Consider the following 8,311-nt stretch of genomic DNA (forward strand, 5'->3'; position numbering starts at 1 on the left):
TCATTACAGACAGCTCTGACAAAAATGGTGTAAACATGCATTGTTTATCATATTTTGTGTCATTTTCTTGGTCAAAATTTAAACATATGCTAACTTTCAGGAAATTGTAAAAGTATTTCCAAAAAAGTTCCCCAAATCTAGAAATATCTGCATTCATTTATAAAAGTCATTTTTTCTACTCAAGCTGTGCTTCTTAGAACTCAGAATAATACGTGTTATGGTGTAAAAAAAAAAAAAGCTACAGTAGATCACTTATCATAGGCTGTAAGTTGAGTTGAAAGACAGAGCTGCCTTCGGCAAAGAATACTTTATCTCAGATAGCAGCAGGGTGCAACCTACTAACTCAACTCTCTCTTCTTTTGTCTGTTTCTCTCTCTCTCTCACTCAAAGATGTAAATGTTCAAACAGACTAATTCCTTCAAAGCTATGATGAGCATGAAAGACCAGTCTCCGCCCTCATTGCTAATTGATGGCCTTGCATAGCAGCATGAAAGCTAGATGAGCGTTGCATGAGACTCTCATTAGCGTTAACTACACTACAGTTTGCTCCATTAAAATTACTAGACACACCTTATACTGATCTCCTTTCAGTCTAATTCCTTCACTTTAAATGTCACTTACAGTACGTGGAAGTGAGCTAAAAGAGGAAGGATACCCCCACTGTTATTCATAGAAATCTGCTCTGATCATGAAGTAGTGTTAAAAACAAAAAATGGTAACTAGTGTGAAATAACTATGACGTAATCAAACTTTATTATCTCCTCTAGCTCTCTTCCACACTTTGTAAATGCAGGCATTTGTATCAAGCCCCACCTTTCCTTGTGACTGGTCAAACCACAAGAACATGCTTCTTTTTCAGATTGAGTCTTTCCCCTGGGAAAGCCAGTAGATGCTTGCATGTGACCATAGGCAGTTGTTGAACCTCAGACTCAAGAGCAACATGACAGAGTGACTGACAACATTTCCCAGCTGGTATGGCAGCACGTGAAGATCCTCCAGGGAGTGCTGGAGGACGCTGCTTCAGAAAAGAACATCTATGGTGCTGTGCTTGTCCTGTTGCCACTGCACCCTTAACCTGGAGATGCTGCTAGAAAATGGTTGGATGAATGAATGTAGGGGAAGTTGCATTTATTAGTTTTAGTATAATAACTTTCTTTTAAAGCAACATTAATATATTTTTTGCCACTTGGGGAATGGCGGAACAAGCTGTAAACATAACATTGTCATATGATGAATATATAAGGTTATGGCAAACAGGTTAGCAAACACTTGTGTTTACACATCCAGCAGGTACAGAGCAATATTAGCATTCAGGAACCTTGTTTCTTGTGTCGAATATTCACTCTCCTTTTAGCTCTGTTTTGGCCTCCAGCTCTTTAGCTGCTAAATGCTCCACTATGTTCACCAGCTAGTCTAGTAGTCTCTAACTGTGTCTGTCTGTTATTTGGTGCTGGGCAGTTAGTGTACAGTGATTTTTTTAGAGCTTTTTTCACTCAAAACATGTGCCTGCTGTGGCTAGGAACAAGGTTGATGACAGTGGTGAATGTGAACCAAAACAATAAGGTTGCAGGCTCGGGTGATATTTCTACGAGTGACCCCTCTCACAAATAGTCAATTTGTTACAATAAAAATATAATAATACATTTCGGCTTTAAACACACCCTGGATCACTACTTTATGTCTCTGCTGTGGCCCTCGAGTTAGTCCAATAAAAGTCCAATACTTTACAATTCATATGATGATGTAACTACTTTCCTTATCTTCCCCTATTATCCACACTAATGATGTCAAAGGGCTAAGTGGCAACAACTCCACAAATCTTCTTTTCAATTATAAACTCAGTGGTTTCCTTTAACCATGATGGCAATCTCATTTGACCAAATTAAACATTCATTAACCACAGAGGTAAGTAGAATAGAATGTGTTGAATGTCATATGTGTTGTTTAGGAATGCAGTGACACCTATTTTTTCACACCTGGGTCTCTCTGGAACAGGTGGAGGACCCAGAGTGATGATCCTTTAACTTATCAGATATCCATGTGTGATGGGAGTCAGTCAGGAGGATATGCACACCAGCTGGAAAGCTCTCTGAGTGCAACAAGAGAGGGTGCATGAGACGTGTTTCCATGGCTTTTTAAAACATTCAATGGTGAAGTGTTGAAAATGATGGCACAGGTTCATGACGCATTCTGGCTTGGACAGTGCAAATAAATGCTTTATTTCTTAATGGTTGTTACAGTTACTGGGGACCAATAAAGAGAGAGAGTGTTGGAAAATGTTGGAGAAAAATACAGAGATTTTTTTTTCCTTAGAAAAACTCAAAAGTCACTTTCCCCTCTCCTCTCATTCTGTCTCCCGATCTCTCTCCTTGCCTTGCATCTTGACCTCTCAGCTCCACTCATCTGAGAAGCAGGGCCATAGGGTCATGTTTATAATCCCCTGAGCACAATGAGATACAGGCGTTATAATGCAACAGCCACTCATAATCCAAAAGCTTTTCAGCAAAAACAACGGCCATAAAAATCCGGGATTATGTTGTTCCACGCTACCGGTTCAGGGACAGGAATATTTGTTGCTCCTTCTGTCTTTCTTTTTTTAATCCTCTCTCACTCTCAGTTTTTCTGCCTTTCTCTCTTACAGCCTTTCTCTCTCTCTCTCTCTCTCTCTCTCTCTCTCTCTCTCTCTCTCTCTCTCTCATCTTCTCTAAATCTCGTAAACAGCTTTAGTTCTTATCAGGATTGGATCAGACAGAAAAAAAGCTCTATTTGGAAGCTGAAGAGAAAAGTTTTCTGCAAATGCATTTGTCATGTTTATACTGTACTACAGTTAGGAGAAAGAAAGAGCAGGGACCCATAGAGAGAGAGAGAGAGAGAGAGAGAGGCAGAGAGCATGTAGTTTCTTAGGGTTTAGAGACTGTTCTTCCTCTTGCATTGAAAAGTATTAGCAGATATTGTGCCCTTAACCCATCCCTGCATCCAACACCCTGCCACAGTGTGGCCCTGTGTACATAAAATGGGTTAGAGTGTCTGACACAAACACATGCACAGATGCACGCCTTTAGCGTTACATATTTGTGCAGTACTGCTGGATATTTGACCCAAGTGAAATGGGATTAAACTTTTACTGTCTCCTCAATTCCTGGTTTTTATGTTTGCGTGGGTTGCTCATCCCTGTAAAGCCTTACAAGAAGGAGGCAATTGTTTCCTTGTGAGCATGGTCTGCTAAACAAACATTCATACAGGTTTAAATTGCCTGAAAGTCAGACAACATCCCATCCATACAGATGTGTGTGTGTATAACCCAATAGAGGCATCACTGTGCAAAGCACGGCCACTGAAAGCAATTCAGTCTGTTTGTATACGCTGCCAGTGGGACTACACTGCATTCATTCATCCGTCTCACCCCTCCCTAGCCTTCCCTTTCCCACCTGCTTCCCCCTTTCCCCCACTTTTTTCCTCCGACCTCCTCATTTTCCCCTGATGACAACACCTACACATGATTAATGATAATCCATGTTGGCCATTGGCTGCTATTTGGGAGCATTTTATATGAGAGGCAGCAGGGGGAACTCTTTCCCTGTTCCCAGTAGTGTCTTTTACACAACTGACTCCAGCTTACTGAAGAAAAGGACACCAGAGGGAGCCAAGATAAAAGACACTTTGGAGAGGAGAAAACCAGTGAGCCCACATTCCCTGCTACTAATAGCGCTATTTTGAAGAAAAATCAGCTCCAAGCATGAGTAGGAGGAGGCAGACGAGATTGGTGGTTATAAATGTCATCTTGTGGAGAAATATGATTCTTTTTATTTGGTTTTGGCCTAGTTTGAAAATCCTAAACTTATCTTCTGAAGGGGTGAATGAGCATGAACAGTAGGCAGGAGCGGTTCATGGGATGTCAATTCTGGTAAATTTAGTCTTTTAAACACCTTATATAAAGAAAATGAATTATGCAATCAAAGAAAGAAAAGCTGACAGAGTGGTGTTAAATGTGTGTGATTTTAGGGCCCTCCAGTGGTCAGGTCTGCATGCACTTTTACTTTTACCAAGGGTTGCATGTAATGAAAAGGTTTCTCTCCTAAAAAGCTGGGTAATTTAAATTCTCACAGATAAATAGTATGGTCATTTTAAAGTATTTGTTATGATAAGTGTTATCTAAAGCACATCTGGTAAACAAATAAAATCATGTTTTTCGGTCGAAGTCCTTTGGCAGGCATCACATTCACAATGTGAAACAACACATTTTTAATCTAAATCTCCCCTCAAACACCTGAGACAATTAACATATCAATAATTGATTTTTTTTTGTTTGGTACCTACTGATAAAATCTTGGCTTCATATGTTGTTTTGTTAGGCTCTTTATTTAATGCAACTACAAGGAATTTTCATTTTGTGTTGATTTTGGCGGTCCCTGTGGACAAAAGCGGTAGTGTTTCCACCACCTCGTGTCGTAAAGATCTCAATCTGGCTAGTGCGTGCATTTGTTTTGGAAGCGAGCGAAAGAAAGACACAACTTATTTTTAATACTATTTTTCTTCCATCAGTTATAAAATCCTTTCAAATCCCACTGCGAAACTTTGCCTGGGAAAATGGAAACATAGTCTCTTCCGGTCTGCGTGGTGGTCGGCAGTAAATCGTTTCATCTGATTTTGCAGGGAATCGGACCCAGTGACAGGCATAAAGAATACCTATATAGAAATAGCCACTTGTCTCACTGATGGTTTCATTTGCTTATGTAGGTTACATAGAGGCATCAGTAATAAATTGAGACTGTTTCATAACCAGTTAAAAACTTGTAGTTGCTTTAATATTTTCAGAAATAAACATTTCCACTACTTTTTACATATGTCTTCTTCATTAGTGCATTAAAATATTGGCCATATATTGTGTAGATTAGACTATTTACTTCAAAGTTTTTACTTGAAATATTGACTGATTTCTTGTTGATTAGGGCTGCAGCTAACGATGCTTTACATTCATATTTCATATTTTGATTAACTGATTAATCGTTTGGTCTGTAAAATGTCAGCAAACTGTGAAAAATGCCCATCCAAGTTCCCAAAGCCCATGGTGATGTTTTCAAATACCTTGTTTTGTCTTTGGGTTTTGATCAACTGTCCAAAACCCAAAGATATCAGTTTATTATCATAAACGACAAAGAAAACCAGATAATATTCACATTCACAGTGAGTCTTTAGAAAAATGTTCAAACAATACATCGATGATCAAAATATTTGCCAATTCATTGTCTATAGATTGACAATCTCGATAAATTAGTATAATTATAAATTATTTTGCACTGTCCATCTAATCTTTTTTCTTTTTTTTCCTATTTTCATTTGTATTCTACAGATTTTGACATATATTGTTTGTCTCATTTTAAAGCTGTTTTTGTAATCAACCGGTGGGTTAATTCAGGTGTCAGGTGTTTGTTGTTACAGCCTGTGACTTTAGTATATAGATGTTTTGGTTCACATTGTGAATTTGATGCATGATGAAAGTCCATGGCCAAAACATTGCGTCTCTAATAATTTCAGTGCAAACAGTTTGCACAGCCTTTTCTTTCAAAGTATCTCTTGTGAAAACGAGTCCAGATGCCATCTCCATTCTTTTAACCAGACCATGTCAAATGGTTGTCTAATGAATGATTTAATTAACAGCCAAACAAAAGAGTGAGAGCAACATCAAACAGATTGATGAGGTGGATTTCCTTCTGTTCCTTGTCATCAGCTTTCCTCCCTATTCCTACAAGATTACCTTGTGCAAACAGTGATATGCATGCAGGTTGTACTATGTATATAACACCACTAAGTGTCACTGTGTCCTCACATTTGAGCTGAGTTAGTGAAGTAAGGGTGAAGTGAGGACATCTAGTCCACTTCTACTCTCATGAGTAAACTTCCCCCGGGGACATGATGGGTGACTCAGTAGTTCACAGCAGCTTCTTGTTTTCTGTGTTCACTGATCCATAATGACCAGTGTAGGAAAAAGATGAGAAATTCCAAGCCTGGGTTGCACAGAGATATTATTGATATTTTGATGTTGTGTCCTGAGAGTGAAGGCACTGTACAACCCCAATACTGAATTACATAAGCTTTGGTAAATCAATGAAAGACTTAGGTCATTGTATGTGTAACTTTTGATGCACAAGAATTCCTCTCAAAGTGATACTGGGTTAAAACAGAAGTGAAAAAGTTAAGTTCTTGAATTTGCGTTGATAACACTTAGACATTTGGAAATTTTTCATCTCACATGAGAAGGTCTCGTAACTGAGTTCAGGTACTGCCACCCATACTCAATACTTGTCTCATGACAGCCTGCAGATACTGCCAGCAGAGTTTGTTGAAGCAGGTTTTGTTGTTAATGTTAACATGCTTTGTATATTGGTGAAAATATTACTTTAATTATCCTAATCGTTGTATTTCTGCTACTCTAATGACAAAAAACACAGTAGTGTTTTCTAGATTCAAAAAGTAGCACACTGAAATTCAACCATGCCCTCCTGTGAAATAGGTGGTGCTGGAAGCTTGGTGATGTAGGTTACTTTGGCTGTCTCTTGCTAACAGTTCATTCAAGGGAATGTATTTGTACCATCCACTCGTGTCTCATACCATGCCATGTCCCTTTTGTAGAGCAGTTTACACTCCGGCAGGGCAGGGTATTTTAAATTGGATGGTGCGACACAGCTAATATGATAGCTTTCTCTCTATATTGGACAAGGTCTCGCCGCACTTCCCTTTGTAAACAACATGAATTTTCAAGTTTAACCATACACAAAAGCACAAATTTATTTCACCTCCACATGCAAATCCACTGATTGCTGCAGTTCCACTGAAATGAATTGTTGCCAGTCTGAAATAATGTTGGTGTACCCAGGCCGCTAGACTCAAAAACCTGAGAAACTCAACAATTTGATTCATTTAGACTTAAAACTGACACTGTTTGCACAGATTTAAGTAAATATTTTAAGTTCCCAACACTGTAGATACCTCCAAACAATCCAACCATCTACATTTACAGAATCAGCTGATGCACCACGCAGCATAGTGTCGAAATAGCAGTTTGTAGAGGGAACAGAGAATGATGGAGAGTATAGGGGTGTTGCGAATCCTTATGCAGGGTTGTGTTCTCTCTGAACTGTAGCTGCACATCAAACACTCATCTCTCTCCAGTCAACACACATCAGCCAGCAGCTCCCCCTCCCAGACAGTTTACAGAAATAGCATCAGTAATCTATGGGACTGGGAGGTGCCACTGTGCACCGTTTCATCTGAAACTACAGTATGTGGGTATTACCATGGAAACTGCAGGGAACTGTCCAAATTACTGTCAAAGAGCCAGGATACAGAGAAGTAGAATACATTCAGTTTGTTGTGGGAGCTTGTGGTTCCAGCCTCTCAACAACTAAGTATTTGTTTTGACTCTTTTTCTCTCAAAGCAAAGCCAGTGCACTAGAAATTTGCCACTTGGTGTTTTTCTTTGGGTACAATAAAATTTCCTGATTTGACTTTAAAAGAACTGTGTTTTAATAAGTGTTGCGAGTACTTATAATAGGCTACTGTGGATTAATAATATGCCTACTGTAGTTCATGAAATGTTCTTCTGACCTGAGAGCTGCTGATATTTTTACAGTGCACTTTAGGCTGAATGAACTTATGACCTTACTGAGAGAACAGCATGTTAAAAAGCTCAAATCCCTGTTGTGTGATTTCCTGTTGCACTGTGGGAGAAAAACACTTGGGTCAAAGTCCGATTCCTTACATATCAAGGAATAATAATAAAAATAATAATAATGATAACATAATAATAATGAGAAGAAGAAGAAGAAGAAGAAGAAGAAGAAGAAGAAGAAGAAGAAGAAGGTATTCATCTCAGATTTTACAAAACACTAGACAACATTGAGACATTGCTTGTAAAACCAACTAATGCTGACAATTTAAACGACAGACCACAGTCGTATATAAATGATGTCATTATTCTCTAACGGTAAAGGGGAGGGGACCTTGTAACGGTTAAATCCTCTCAGCCAATAGCGTGCAGGCGCCGGAATCTCAAACGGCGAAGACACCGTGGTGCATTCATTTGCAGTCGGGAATTTTCTAATTCACAAATATAGTGCTCTAAAGGAAGAACTGGGTATGCATCTGTCCTTCTGTCCCAAAAGTATACTCTTTAGCAATTCTGTGTTTTTCAATAGGTATGGCACTTGTAAAATGACAAATAGAAAGTCCTTCAATTTATGAGTGTGATGTTGATGGACCATTTTTGTCCCAGGGTGCTACACACAACAGGAATGCAGGAGCCTTTCACAGA

The sequence above is a fragment of the Siniperca chuatsi genome, linkage group LG10 (assembly GCF_020085105.1).
Source record: "Siniperca chuatsi isolate FFG_IHB_CAS linkage group LG10, ASM2008510v1, whole genome shotgun sequence".
Lineage (NCBI taxonomy): Eukaryota > Metazoa > Chordata > Actinopteri > Centrarchiformes > Sinipercidae > Siniperca > Siniperca chuatsi.